General features: G+C 37.4%; 1 pseudogene; it reads left to right on the top strand.

Annotated features, from left to right (window-relative positions):
• The first annotated feature begins 13,411 nt into the window (after positions 1-13,411).
• On the top strand, positions 13,412-15,400 carry LOC143389537 (mannosyl-oligosaccharide 1,2-alpha-mannosidase IB pseudogene; annotated as a pseudogene).
• The last annotated feature ends 939 nt before the right edge of the window (positions 15,401-16,339 follow it).

Genomic DNA, 16,339 nt, shown 5'->3' on the forward strand with positions numbered 1-16,339 from the left:
GCTGAATGAATGTGTTTGAATGAATTTTCTCAAATGTCATCATTGGATTATGGCAAGGCAAGCACAGGGCCATGTTCAGCTCCTCAAAGGCCACACTTCAACCTGCAGTCACTTGGCATTTGTGCAGGCAGAGATGGCACCAAAAACAGCTGAAATTAGGATTCAGAAACATAAGTGAAAACTCTGTAGTGAGGAACATTTCACAGGACTGTTACTGTAAAACACGGACTTACCAGGAGAAAAGACTATTTAGCATGTGAAAGATATTTTCATACATCTTTATAAAGTCCTATTTTATTCAAAAATGCAGATTGATTTAGAGAAAAGTAAAAAAAAAATAAATACATGTGTAGATTTTCAATAATCTGGTTAATTGTGGTCATCAACAGTCACAATAATTACTGAAAATTTTTAGAATATCATATATTTCAAGGTGAGACCTACTCAGATTGAGGTAATTTGGAAGTTATTTTATTAGTATCCAAGATTTAGAGCACTAACTTCAGTGGTTCTTAAAAATTTGTTATATCTTAAAACAACACATGTTGGGCTATGTTATTCTCCAATATGTACTAATTCTATATTAAATAATTTTTGTATTGTATTGAATAACTTTATATATAGTATTTTAAGCAGTCTTATGGACAATATTGAAGGATACACAGATTTAATTTTTCAAAATCTTCAGACTTTTGTCAAGAATCTTTTAATCCTCATTTTAAAGTGACAACTCTTTTTGTCATCCTGATAGTTCCATTCATCAATACTCAAAAGAAAAAAAAATTGACAAAAGTGCATTTGTATGGTACTCTGTATTTCAGGTGTTCTATATACCTTAAATTATAGACAGACATATAGATAGATAGATAGATAGATAGATAGATAGATAGATAGATAGATAGATAATTTTTAAGAAAACATTTATGGTCCCCTCCCTTTTTGTATTTTGACATCATTGAGAAAAAACATTCATTTTTCACTAAGTGAAATGTGTGTTCTTAATTTGCAAAGATGGGGAGATTTTTGTTTTAAGGGGTCTTTGATTTAAAAAAAAAAAAAAAAACAACAGTGAATATTCTTTACTAAAAGATTGATCAGGATGTAAAACAACTTGCCAAAAGAATGCCTTAAGGTAATGAGTCCTTCTAACAAATTAAGTTTTTATTTTACAAATTTTGGCATGATATTGAGGTTACAGAAATTCAATAACTACATGCAGCAAAATAATCAGTTTAATTATAAACTGTTCATTATTAGTCATTTTAAAACAAGTGATATCTGTTTGTAATAACTTTATTTGGGTTAAAAATATAATTTTAATTTTATATAATTATGAGCTAAGGATGGAAAACATAAAGCATGACTAATGTTTTTATTTTTAAGCATCTATGGAATGTGACTTTTAGATATATGCCTCAGCATCAATTCTAAAAAAGCCTAAAAATTTTTACAAGTAATATTTCACACTAAAATCTGTAGAATGCTAGTTATATCTGTCAAATATAATTCTGATGATTTAAAAAATGAATACAAATCAGAATAAATCACATGGAAAAAATTCAAACACATAATAGCTTTTTGAGTTTCAACTAGAATAAGATGATAAATTTGTTCAATGTAATAAAAATTGGCTCATATTTACAAACTGAAAAATTTTTTAAACTAACAAAGCCCCTCAAAATTTTCTTTGAGAAGAATGGAATAAATAAAATTTTTATAAATTACGTTTTTTTCTATCATGACTCCTTGTCACCATATTTAAAAAAACTGATTTCAATACATCTTTTTTTAAAAAAAAAATTGGTACCAGGCATTGAATGCAGAGGCACTTAACCACTGAGCCACAACCCCAGCCCATTCTATTTTTATTTTTTTTTATATTTTGAGATAAGGTCTCACTAAGTTGTTTAGGGTCTTTCTAAGTTGCTGAGGATGTCTTTGAACTTGTGATTGTCCTACCTCAGCCTCCTGAATCACTGGGATTATGGGAATGCACCACTATGCCTGTCTATATTTTAATAATTTTTAAGAAAAAATTCTTAGTAAAATATTTTATTCATTGTGGCCATTAATTGCCAACATAAATATTTAAAAATGATTTGCATTTGTGTTTGAGAACTACATGGTTTGAGGTTATATGGCAGATATATTATTCAATGTCTCATAATTACAGAATCAATTTCCAAGGTGTTTAAAACTGCTGTGTATTAAAATTCTACAAATTTGGCTATTTTACTACCTGATAGGTAGCATTAATATTATATTAATCTACTTTTGTAATATGGATCTATAGACAGTATTTAAAAAATCTTACAGAGAACACTTATTCTATTTTTAAAATTATAGATGCCATGTATAATATTTTCATATACCTAAAACAGTTAAATAAGAAATCCACATATATACAATTAAACAACTGAGTAATTAACTATTAATCAATAATATATTAACAATGCTAGCTATTTTCTTGGCTGAAATACGAATTACCAGTTTTGCTAATATCTACTAGTACAACTAAATATGTTTCCCTTTATATCAACCAATTTTATTGAGAAATAATCATTGTTTATATTAATATTAGGTAATAATTATACCTTTGACTTATGCATTACCTCATAAGGTTTACAGAGTGCTTCCCATGCATGATAAATAAAATTTTAGCCAGTTATATCCTGATATACATAAGGATATAAACCCTTGAAAACACATAAGTTTTAGCATACTCATTCTACAACATATCATAGATTCAAAAAGATATTTGAAATACCAAATGTCTCTATTGCATCTTACAATAGTTCTATGTCCTAAAATTTGATATCACATAAATTTTCAAGAACTTAACATTTGTATTTTGCATGTTACTCTACAAACAGTTTCAAAACTAAGAAAATGTACATGGTACTATTTGGAGAATAGTCCAGTGGACTTAGAATGTTCCATGTTATCACAGGGAAACTTTATAACTTAGAAATGAACATTATTCTTCCACCAGTAACCTGTGCTGAGATGTGTGGGATTACAAGGAGAAAGTCCAAACTTAAATATTAAACTTGCTCAGTATACAGACTAAAATGTCTAAATGAAAAAAAAAAGAATTAACAAAGGACAATTATGAATTCCTTATCATTAGATATTCTCCAAAACCCAATCCTCTAGTTGGAAAACAAGAAACGTCATAACAGAGCAGCTGAGATTTAGGGGATACCAGCTCTGAGAAGAAACCTGTGTCTCCTTCAAGAATCCCTTTGTCTCATACCCTTCACTGTTACTGACCAACACAGAAGACCAGTCACAGAAGAGCCCATATCTCTGTGAACAAACCTTCAGGAAAAATGACAACACAACACCCATTAATCTTATTCCTACTTGTCCTTCAGGACTAACCAGGGGAATCAGCATGTCTAAGACACATTCTCTGATCACTGTCCCTCAATTTTACATTAAATGTCACCTTTATATGCAATTATTGCAGGTAGAAAACACCACCAGAGTGATGTATTTACATTTTTATTTTGAGTGCTTTGAGTGCAAAGTTCCTGCAAAGAGACAACTATTATTTTACTTTTATATCCCCAGGACCAAGCCCAGACTAGCACATAAGTGCTCAATAAATGTTTATTGAATGTTGAATGGAAGTTAAATGCAGACACTGTGACTACATCTGGCACATGTACCACACTAATGATTTAGAGGTGAGGAGAAAGACTTAATTGCTTTAAAAAATGCAAAAAAGAAAGATTATTCATTGCATGTAGTAAAAATGCCACTATACAGTCTCCCTAATGGTGGAAAAAATGCAGTTATTATACCAGTAACCATTTTGAACCTGCCATTATTGAGTGTATAAAAACACCTCTGAAGTCTAAATATGGAGACATGCATTATTTATTATAATGAAAGTACTTTACTACCATTGACACTTTAAATCAAGAAATGTGATTTAGAAAAGAATATTTTTAGAACATTTCTTTTTCCTCCTGGGACTCCATATTTTATATGTAAAACTTATGTGAAGCTTTCAAAGTATTACCTTATTTTTTCTCTTTCCAGTTAAATATAGTAGTATCTTGTCACAAAAAAAAATCAGAAATTGTTTTAAATATTTATATGGACAAACTGATATCAGTGAATTAAAAACACATTGTGTTATAGATGGCTAACTCTCTAAAATAAAATTTCATTTTTTTTCTTTTGAAAAAATGATTTTCAAAAGTGAGGCTTAATTTAAAAACTACCTATGTGTGGGGGAGTTAGGGGTGTATTTCAGTGGTACAGCATTTGCCTAGCATGCACAAGGCCCTGGGTTCAATCCCTTGTGCCACAATAAATGAAAAAATAAGAGAAATTTATACAGGAGCAAAACATACATATGCTTCACTAATACATATAAAAAGATATTCCATATATACAAGATTAATAGTTTTCATGAAAGTAATGACCCTGAAGAGACTTAAAAATCTTTGCAAATGTTCCTGTCATTTATGGAACACATAAAACACTAATTTACTAACTGCCTTTTTCAACTTTATTCTATTTTTTCTATAGCATCCTTAAAATAACAGAGGGACATCTTGAGATGAGGACTGAAATGTGTACTTTGGATGTATATTAAGAATAATAGGTGTGATCAAGGGAATTATAATCAGAGAATAAAGCAGACAGACTTGAATTGTTATCACAGTTGCACACACAACAAAGCTTGATTAAGCATCGGAAGGCAAAGTGCTGCATACACAAAGCACAAAATACAGTCTAATAAATATTTCACATGCTTAGCTGATTTCAATTTGTTTCTTACATTTAACTGCATGAAAGTCTAATCTAAAGAATATGTTTAAATGTTCTCTTTTTCCTAAGACAAAATGATTCAATACTTTGTCAAAAACCACTTAACCACTGCGTACTTTACCATACAAGAGAAAAAAAGAAAGAGATAAATGATTAATTTTTAAAGTTACCCAGCAACTCCATTGCATCATCTTCATTGTCAATGTCTTCTTCTGTTACAGATAGTGTAGGGCTGCGGATGGACTCAAAGGAATCCTGAGAAAGCATGGCTGCCAGAAGTTTCTTATGCTGCTGTTGCTGCTGTTTTAATCCTTTAGTCTTAGGCTCCATCTTCACGCTGAAGAAATATTTACCATTGTTTGTGGTGAGTAAAGAGAATTTACAATTTTTTTCATTCATGTGTTCTGTTATGCAAATCAATGGACAGATCAACTAATATTTTCTTCAAAGGTAACAGAGTCATAGAATCTCTCTGAAACAACTTGTGGTAATTCACTAACAAATTTCCAAGTGAGTGTGGGAAACCTGAAAACTCCAACACTCACTTAAAAGAGGAGGCACTATGTTCTGCACATACCAACTGTTGCCATGTGAGAATGAATAGATTTTCTGATATTTTAAAAGAAAGAGAAAGTCCAGGTAATTATTTGCTGATTTATAAAACACATATTGTCAAGCAAAATATAAGCCATGGGATAAGTATTTTAACCTGCTACACTAAGATTCAAAAATTAAAAATAACAGCTTTAATTTCTTTTGAGTGTGTGTATACAGTTGTCCCAGCACCATTTATTTGAAAACACTACCCTCTCCTCCAATCATCTTGCAATAATTATAGTGATTTCAAGTCCACCTCTTTGCATAATTTCCTAGTTGACTGTTCTTTCTATTAATATATACATGTGTTTCCTTTTCCAGGAGACTGTTGTATAAGTATCAACATTTACCACTTTGAGTGAAGTGTGGACACCTTACTTCTGCTTCAATTCCTTTACCTTCCTTATTTTAAATATTATTGTTTTGAGTGTCCAGTAGCATTGTAATTTTTGTTTCAAAAACCACTATATAAAATCCCTTGTATATACTCATATTTCTCCTTTTTATTCTTTCTTCCCAATTTCCAAGATTCTCTTGTTCATCATTTCCTGTTTGTAAAACTTCCTTCCTTCTCTCATGTCCTGAGCCTTCTTTCTCCACCACCAATTTCCACCTTGATGTTCTACTTTATCTAGGGCCAAGAACTTTGGAGTCAGCTAACAATGGACTGAACCTCTGAAACCATGAGACACAATAAGTTTTTCCTCCTCTAAGTTGTTCTTGTCAGATCTTTTGGTCATAGTGATGCAAAATCTCTTTAACATTTGTTGTACTTAGAATCAATCTCAGGACCTCATGAATGCTATGAAAGTGCCCTACCAATGAGTTGTAACTCTGATTACTTAACTAAAGTAGACACCACTTTAACCAATCAAACTGAGTGTCACCAATTATGCAGCAAGGTAACATTATATACCTCCTGATATGATACCATGAGGAAATATATAATAAAACTATATAATTGTTTGCAAAAATGTTTAATCAAGAAATAATTTGAGAAATACAGATATGGGAACATTTTTCAAAAAACTAACATGTAGGTAGTCTTCAAAATCCCAATGTCATGAAGGAAAACAATGCCAGAGGACTGTTCTAGATTTCAGAAGACTAAAGAGAGCTGACAATTAAATTCTACACACAATCTTTATTGGAAACTAGCTAAAAAAAGTAATAAATAAATATACAAACAAAAGCCCATAAAAGATCTTACTGGGAAAATTTGAATATGTTATAAAATTATTATTAATATAAAAAACTTATGGCATCATTGTTAAATTTTTGATATAATCATTATATTATAGCTATACAAGAATATATCCTCATTCTTAGGAAATACATTCCAAAGACTTAGGGAATTGATAAGTGATAATATCTACAACTTGTTTTTAAATGACTCAGAAAACAAAGATTGCAAAATGCTAATGAATATGAGTGGAATGTATGTGAATATTAATAATCACTACTTTTAAATTTTCTATGGTTAGAAATTTTTCAATGTAAAAAATTGAGGAGAAAAATATATGAAAGTACACACATGAATATGTATTTCATATCTGTCTTCTATTCCAATTAAGTTCCCCAACAAATAAAGGATTATTGCTGAGATATAAAAAATGTACCCCTTATAAAATAATTTTTAAATATATTAATTACTACCCATGTAACTTTAAATAATTAAAGAAAATTAGTTTTACTCAATAGTAGTATGGTTAAAACATAACTGTACATTTGTCAATTGATGGAAGAAGTTTCTTTAGTCCCAATTTATTGTCATGGCATTGGTATCTGCATCATTTCTATGTCTTTTAACTGAGAAGTAATGTAATGATTTGAAAGTCTACCATGACCAGTTTTACTCAGTGAGAAGTAAAAAAAAAAAAATCACACAATTTTAGTTTTGATTTCACAGTTGATAGATCTAACATGCAAATTGTAATTTATATCTGAAATTATTTTAGATCAAATTAATTTAAATAACAGTATTCCTGGGTTTCTGTGGCCCCATTAGCTTTGGATTAGAACAATGGACATACATATTATTTTGAACCAAATCTATTTTCAACATGAATAACATTGGACAAGTTATTTACCTTTTCTTTTCTTGCTTATATTGTCTGTAATGTAGATTATAGTATTGCCTATTATATAGACAATTTGACAATTTAAAAGAGCTAATATTTGTAGCACTATGGAAAGTAGCTAGATTAATATGCCTGCTGAATAGAGCAACTGAAGGTCTCATTTATGATTTTGCATTTTATACTGTAAACTTAAATGACAACAAAATATTTTATTGAATAATATCATATGCTTAACAAAATTGCTTTGTTTTTATGCAAAAATACAATTATAGTTCTATAGAGATTTTCCCCTTTAGTAATAAATAATAATTCTCCAGGTATTACTGTTTGAAGCAGGTGTTTTATGAAGATTCTGACAAATTTATTTATTATTATCTGCCTAAATTATATACAATAACTAGAAATTACATGTTTCATGCAAAATTAAGATATATACTATCTTAAAGATGTTATTTAATATAAATAAACATAACGCCAATGTTTATTTTCATTCCCATAAAATAACATTGTTTTGTAAAGCTAATATATGATCAAAACATGCCTAGTTATAAATAAATTTATGTTCCTGAATGTAATCTTAGATTTCTACTCCAGGTCCATAACTGTTTTTCTAGATTCCTTGGGGCTGGATGTGCTCAGCTGCATAAACTGTATATTATGTAACACCTCCAAGGAGGGTCTGAAGCTTGACTTTTGTATTAATTACAGCAGTTTTCTATGTCGTTATGTATCAGCATCACCACTGAGTAGGTTAAATAAAGAATCTACATTGTTCAGATCTGGTTTTGCTGTCATGAGTTACAAAAACCATTTCAGTTTTCTGAGCAGCTTAAATTTCATAATTACAGATAAGGACTGTGAGGAACACATCCGAACACAAAATTGATAGGTTCCCAAATGCTGCTGTTAGGTGGGGGCTAAGCCTTGATGATCCTTGATGAGCCTTGATGCTGGAATTTCAGAAGGCAGAAGTTAAGTCATTGGAATGACAATGGGAGACATTAAAAGCCTTCTGGTTGACAATGATAAAGGTGGTTTCAACAGGTGAGGGAAATAAAATTCTATTGGGAAAAGATTACAAGTGGAGGAGGACAGTGAACAGAAACTAATGGCAGTGAGGAGCCTGGCTGTAAGAACAATGAAAAACAGAGCATTGACAGCTGGGGCCAGGGAGGAGGCTTCCTTTTGTAGAGAGGCATCCCATCAGAGCTTTATGCTGATGGGAAAGATCTAGCAGAGAGAATAGAGGCAGACACAGGGAATAAGCAGCTTGCACAGTAGCTGAGACCAAGCATCTAGAACAAAGTGAGGGGCTTGCTTTGGGTGGGAGTGTGAGCTGCACCCACTTGGGCACAGGTGAGCCAAGCCCACCCGTGGTGCTGGGAGGGTGCTTGTGGAGGAAGAGTCTCTGAACCTATTTCCTCCATGAAACAGGAAGCAGCATCATCAGTAGAGAAGAAGATGAGGAGAAGATTTGGGGATTTGAGGAGAGAAGTGAAGACGTAAAATCATTCCTGAGGAAAGTGGATATGTGGGTTGTTTAGCCACTGGCAGCAACTTCACCAGGCAGCTCCAGTGTGCACCTGCAGTTGGGAGGACATGAGTTCAGTGACACCAGCCAGTGGAGCCACAGGTTCTCCAGCCTTTGCTGGTTTCACCACAGAATGAAGAATTGGATTGTTAAAAGGAAACTTAGACAAAGGAAAAGAGAGTCGAGCGAGTTGAAGGTATCTTCAAGAGACTGACTACAATAGTGGGCCATGGAAAAAAGCTGAATAAGGATAAAAACAAGGAACAAGGTTGTGGGTAAGGAGCAATGGAAATTTAACACAATTGAAAATTATCAGGATGGAAAGTTGGCACACCCAAAAGTTGGGTGCCAGAAGGAATGAACATGGACAAAGGCTGACAAAGGGTGAGATACCTAAAATTGACATTAGCAATGGCAGATAATAATAATGAGAAGGTCCAGGATATGACAGAGGGAATGAGTGGGTCAGGCAAGGTGGAATTCAAAACCAATAATGAAGAGCAGGTGAAGGAAAGGAGGGGCTTGATTTGGGGAAGAATCACTGATGTTTATATTGATTTCACCAGGAAGGTAAAGATTTAGGGAAAGTGCCTAAGTGGGAAAGGGGAAAGACCAAGGGATGGTCAAGCATGGCTTCAAGAACATGTGGATGATGATCAGGCTGAAAATATGGTATTCTGGAAGCCACAATTCTAGGGAGATTTTTTTTTTTTGGTGGGGGTGCGGCAGGTAAAGTGATAGAGCAAAATCTGTAACCAGCAAGGAAGCAAAGACTGGTCCTGCCTCTTCTCTTGCCCCACAGGCTGAGGATCAAAGAAGCAAAAATAGCACCATTAGGAGAAAATAGCCTCAAAATAAAAATCTTCTTCTCGGCAAAAGAAACAATCAACGTGGTAAAGAGGGAGCCTACATTTTGGGAGCAAATTTTTGCCACATGCAAGTCTGATACAGCACTAATCTCCAGGATCAGAACTCAAAAAAGCAAACAACCCAATCAATAAATGGGCTAAAGAGCTGAACAGACACTTCTCAGAAGATGATGCATAATCGATCAATAAATATATTTAAAAAGTTCAACATCTCTAGAAACTAGAGAAATGCAAATTAAAACTACTCTAAGATTTCATCTTGTGCCAGTCAGAATGGCAATTGTCAAGAATACAAACAACAGTGTTGGTGAGGATGTGGAGAAAAAGACACACTCATACATTGCTGGTGGGACTGCACATTGGTTCAACCAAACTGGAAAGCAGTTTGGAGATTCCTTAGAAAACTTGGAATGGAACCACCATTTCACCAGGTATCCCACTCTTGGTTTATACCGAAAGGACTTACAAACGGCATACTATGGTATTGTGGCCACATTAATGTTTACAGCAGCTCAATTCACAATAGCTGAACTATGGAACTAACCTAGATGCTCTTCAATAGATGAGTGAATAAAGAAACTGTGGTATATATACACAACGGAATATTACTCAGCATTAAAAAATAAAATTATGGCATTTGCAGGTAAATGGATGGAGTTGATTGGCTAAGCAAAGTAAGCCAATCCCAAAAGACCAAAGGCTGAATGTTTTCTCTGATAAGTGGATGCTGATGCAAAATGGTGGGGAGAGCATGGGAAAAATGGAGAAACATTGGGCAAAGGGGAAGGCGGGATAGGGTGGGCGTATGGGGGAAGGAAAGATGGTAGAATGAGATGGACATCACTACCCTAAGTGCACGTATGACTGCATATAAGGTGCAATGCTATATTGTGTACAACCAGAGAAATGAAAAGTTGTGATTCAATTATATACAATGAATCAAAATGTGTTCTGCTATCATATATACCTAATTAATATTTAATTAAGTAATTAATAATTTGAGAGAGAGAGAGAGACAGAGAACAATGTTGTGGGCAGGCAGAATGCAGAGAGCAGTGCTGAGTGAAATAAAAGGAAAAGAGGACTGCGGTCTTTCTAAGAGCATCAAAGCATTCTCCGAGCCTTCATCTGGCCCTCCCTTTTCCAGGTCTGAATCCTGGAACTCTTGTGCAGAGAGAGGCTGTAAATCATTTAAGGGCACAGAATTTGGAGCAAGAGAGTCCGGTAACCAACCTTGGAGCAGAGAAGCAAACACTCTGGGACTTGGTTTTCTCATTGCTGCAATAGGGATAATAATAATAATGCTTTCATAAAGATAAAGCAAATCTTAGATTTCATCTCACTCCAGTCAGGATGGCAGCTATTATGAAGACAAACAACAATAAGTGCTGGTGAGGATGTGGGAAAAATGATACACTCATACACTGCTGGTGGGACTGCAAACTGGTGCAGCCAATATGGAAAGTAGTATGGAGATTTCTTGCAAAATTGGGAATGGAACAACAATTTGACCCAGCTATCCCTCTTCTCAGTTACAGCAGCATAATTCACAATAGCTAAACTGTGGAACCAAATTAAATACCCTTCAGTAGATGAATGGATTAAAAAATGTGGCATACATACACAATGGAATATTACTCAGCAATAAAAGAGAATAAAATCATGGCATTTTCAGGTAAATGGATGGAGTTAGAGAAGATTATGCTAAGTGAAATTAGTCAATCCCAAGAAACCAAATGTTGAATGTTTTCTCTGATATAAGGAGGCTGATCATAATGGGATAGGGAGAGGAAGCATGGGAGGAATAGACGAATTCTAGATAGGGCAGAGGGGTGGGAGGGGAAGGGAGGCAGTAGGAGGTTAGAAACAATGGTGGAATGTGATGGATGTTATTATGCAAAGTACATGTATGAAGACACAAATTGCTGTGAATACGCTTTGTATACAAACCGAGAAATGAAAAACTGTGCTCTATATGTGTAATAAGAATTGTAATGCATTTAGCTGTCATATATAAATTAAAAAATATAGATTATAAAAAAAAATAAAGTGAAACAAGATAGAACACACAGAGCAGTCTCTAAGTGGTAATTTAATGGATCATGTGTTCAAACAACACCAGGTGGCATCCTGAAGATTTGCATGGCTTCCAACATAACAAGAAAGAGAGACACTCCGCCGCCCGGGGACGCCCAGTCGCCAGTCGGGCCGGCAGGCCGGTCCGCGCCCCGTCGCCCGCTCCCGGCCCGGCTGCTCTACAGCGTGCGCCCAACGGGTGTCGCCCCGCGGCGGTTCAGCTCTCTCTGGGCCTACGGAGACAGGGGACGAGGCCCGGGCCGCAGCCCCGCCCGCGTGGGAGCGCCGCCTCTCCCGCCGCCGCCAGAGCCAGCGGCTGCGAGCTACCGGAGGCAGCGTGGAGGAGGGCCCCGCGGCGGCCGGCGGCCGGGCAGGAAGGAGCCGGAGCCGGAGCCGACCCTCTGCCCGCTGAGGCGCGGTAGCTCCCGCGAGCCCGCGGCCGCCCGCCTCCCCAGGCAGAGCGAGGAATGAGCAGGCGCCCGCCCCGGGCTCTCGGACCGAGGGCCGGGGCCGGCTTCCTCCCACGCTGCGGAGGCGCGGGGGTCCGGTCGCTGCGACCGGGCACGGCAGGGTCGGCGGCGGCCTCGCTCGGGGAGTAGGCGCTCCTGTCGACTGAACCGGCCGCAGTGAGGAGGAGGAGGAGTCGGGTGGGGGCGGCCGCTGCGCCTCCCCTCCCCCGCACATGCCGGGGCAGCTCAGTGTCCGCCGGAGGAGGAAGTTCTGCTCCGACAGATCGTGCAGCGGCGGCTCCCGGGGCTCAGGTATTGGAGGCGCGATTGCCCTTGGGCCCGACCGTCGAGGGTGCAGCGTCGGAGCTGCGCCCGGCGCCCGGAGCCTGCGGGGCAGCGTGGCGAGGCGCGGGTGACCGCCTGCTCCAGCCTACTGGCTTCACCCGCCGGCGCTGCCTCGGCTTTCCCGCGAGGTGAGATTTTCCTCCCTTTTGGGAGACTTCCGAGGGGACCTGCATTTTCGTCCCCGCCACCGCGGGGGGAGAAGGTTAAGAGCCTGTTGAATAGAGACGTCCGAGGAGATTAAGTGGAACTTGCACAACTCCTCGGACCTCGCCAGCCTCCCCTTTGGGGAGGGAGACCACATTTGAGCATCTCACTGGGGTGCGGGATGGAAGAACCCACCTTGCAGCTTTTCTGCAGTGTGGTTTGCCCGATCTACTCCCAGGAATGAAGAGGAGACTTTTGATAACCTGATGAAGTCCTCAGAGCCTAATGGCAGGAAGATATCACAGGACATAAAACTAACGATCGTTTGGGAGGCCACCCAGGTTTCCGGATGTAGTTGGACGAGCGTGAAAGAGATACCCTTTTTAAAAAGCACAACACTCCTGTGGAAGGAGAAACATTGAGTTTATTCTTGTTTTTTTTTTTTGCCAAGATTTTGAAAACGGTTCGATGTCTTGTACGTTTGGTATAAGATGAGAACTTTATAAAGTATTCCGTCCGAGAGCCTAAACAATGACTACCCCAGCCCTGCTGCCCCTGTCTGGACACCGGATTCCACTTCTGAACCTGGGGCAGCCCTCCTTCCCACATCACAGGGCTACCTTGAGACTTTCCGAGAAGTTTATCCTTCTCCTTATTCTTAGTGCCTTCATCACCCTGTGTTTTGGGGCATTTTTCTTCCTTCCAGACTCTTCCAAACACAAACGCTTTGATCTGGGTTTAGAAGATGTGTTAATTCCTCACGTAGATACCGGCAAAGGGGCTAAAAACCCTGGAGTCTTCCTGATCCATGGACCTGATGAACATAGACACAGGGAAGAAGAAGAACGTTTGAGAAATAAAATTCGAGCAGACCATGAGAAGGCCCTGGAAGAAGCAAAAGAATAATTAAGGAAGTCAAAAGAGGAAATACATGCAGAAATTCAGACAGAGAAAAACAAGGTAGCTCAAGAAATCAAGACAAAAGAGAACAAGCCTCTGCCACCAGTCCCTATTCCAAACCTTGTAGGAATCAGTGGTGGAGAACCAGAAGATAGTGACATAAGAAAGAAAAGGGAAAAAATTAAAGAGATGATGAAACATGCCTGGGATAATTATAGGACATATGGATGGGGTCATAACGAACTCAGACCTATTGCAAGGAAAGGACATTCCACTAACATATTTGGAAGTTCACAGATGAGAGCTACTATAGTAGATGCTTTGGATACCCTTTATATCATGGGACTTCATGATGAATTTCTAGATGGACAAAGATGGATTGAAGACAACCTTGATTTCAGTGTGAATTCAGAAGTATCTGTGTTTGAAGTTAACATTCGATTTATTGGAGGCCTGCTTGCAGCATATTACCTTTCAGGAGAAGAGATATTCAAGATTAAAGCAGTACAGTTGGCTGAGAAACTCCTACCTGCTTTTAACACACCTACTGGGATTCCCTGGGTAATGGTGAATCTGAAAAGTGGAGTAGGGCGAAACTGGGGCTGGGTATCTGCAGGTAGCAGTATTCTGGCTGAATTTCGTACACTACATATGGAATTTGTCCACCTCAGCTACTTGACAGGGGACCTGGTTTACTATAAAAAGGTCATGCATATTCGGAAACTGCTTCAGCAAATGGATCGTCCAAATGGCCTTTATCCAAATTATTTGAACCCAAGAACAGGGCGCTGGGGTCAGTATCATACATCAGTTGGTGGTCTGGGTGACAGTTTCTATGAATACTTACTGAAAGCTTGGTTGATGTCAGATAAAACAGATCATGAAGCAAGGAAGATGTATGATGATGCTATTGAGGCTATAGAAAAACACCTTATTAAGAAGTCCCGGGGTGGTCTTATCTTTATTGGAGAATGGAAGAATGGACACTTGGAAAAGAAGATGGGACATTTGGCTTGCTTTGCTGGGGGAATGTTTGCACTAGGAGCATATGGTTCCAGAAAGGATAAAGTTGGTCATTATTTAGAGTTAGGGCCAGAAATTGCACGTACATGTCATGAGTCTTATGACAGAACTGCATTAAAGCTAGGTCCTGAATCATTCAAGTTTGATGGTGCAGTGGAGGCTGTGGCTGTCCGACAGGCTGAAAAGTATTATATCCTCCGTCCAGAAGTAATTGAAACCTATTTGTACCTATGGCGATTTACTCATGATCCAAGATACAGGCAGTGGGGCTGGGAAGCAGCACTGGCTACTGAAAAGTACTGCCAGGTCAGTGGTGGATTTTCTGGAGTCAAGGATGTATATTCCTCTACTCCTACACATGATGATGTACAGCAGAGCTTCTTTCTTGCTGAAACATTAAAATATTTGTATCTGCTCTTTTCCGGTGATGACCTTTTACCTTTAGACCACTGGGTGTTTAACACAGAAGCTCACCCTCTGCCTGTGTTACATTTAGCCAACATCACACTTTCAGGTAATCCTGCTGTTCGATGAAAGCAGCTCCAGAAGGAACAGTCTTACCTGTGTTTTGTTTACATGGACCACTACAGAAACTAGTCTGGAGAGGCTGCTTTTGAAAATCTGGACCTCTAAGTCAACATGACAGGGTGAAACTTCCCCACAAGACTTTTCAACTTGTAGATATATCAACTTTGAAATTATTCCATTTTATACCTGACCAAAACATGTTCTGGTACATGTAGGACAGAGACCTGATGTGCTTTGATTCTTAATGAGATGGTCACACAAGAAGCAATGCCCATTACTGCTATATTGCAAGAGCAAGCCAAGGACATAGAGCACATTGCAGGAATTAGAGATGGCTTTTGGAACCAATTATATAATTTGTTTCCTCTCACAGTGGAGCAGCTTTCAAATCAGATATTTACACATTGATTATCCCTTTTTCTCCATTTTAATAATGGAATAAACTAAGATAAACAAAAACAAAAGAACAGTGTAACTGCATCAGTAGCAAAAAGACTCAAAAAAGAAACAGAAGTACCTATCCCTGTCTGAATTTTGAAGTTCCCCCATTGGATGAACAGACTGGCAACCATTTCAATCCCAATGTTTTTCACTGAAATTTCTTGGTTAAATTTAATTTTTCCTGGGGCATGATCTCACAAAGAATACTCTTCAAGTCTTTTTCTCTATCTGGTATCACTGAAATTGCTATTTATCATAACCACTACTTATGAGCCTGGGTTTGGGATTTTGTGCATGTAGTTCAGTCTAGAGTTGGTAGCATGACAAAAAGAGATGGAAGTGCCAGTGTGTTGCCTTGACACCTGTTCTTAGAGAAATTTTTGGTTTTGTTGGTAAGAAATTATTCTTCTAAACCAATACATCTACCAACTAAATTTTATTCACTTTAATCTCAGAGTCAGTCAGCTTACAACTTTACGTGGCTTGACAAATTTCACTCTAATATTATGCAGCTCTGAATTTACTATGATAAGCTAAGTTACTTTTACAATTTAGAAAAGCAAAAAC

The sequence above is a fragment of the Callospermophilus lateralis genome, unplaced genomic scaffold (assembly GCF_048772815.1).
Source record: "Callospermophilus lateralis isolate mCalLat2 unplaced genomic scaffold, mCalLat2.hap1 Scaffold_63, whole genome shotgun sequence".
Taxonomy (NCBI): domain Eukaryota; kingdom Metazoa; phylum Chordata; class Mammalia; order Rodentia; family Sciuridae; genus Callospermophilus; species Callospermophilus lateralis.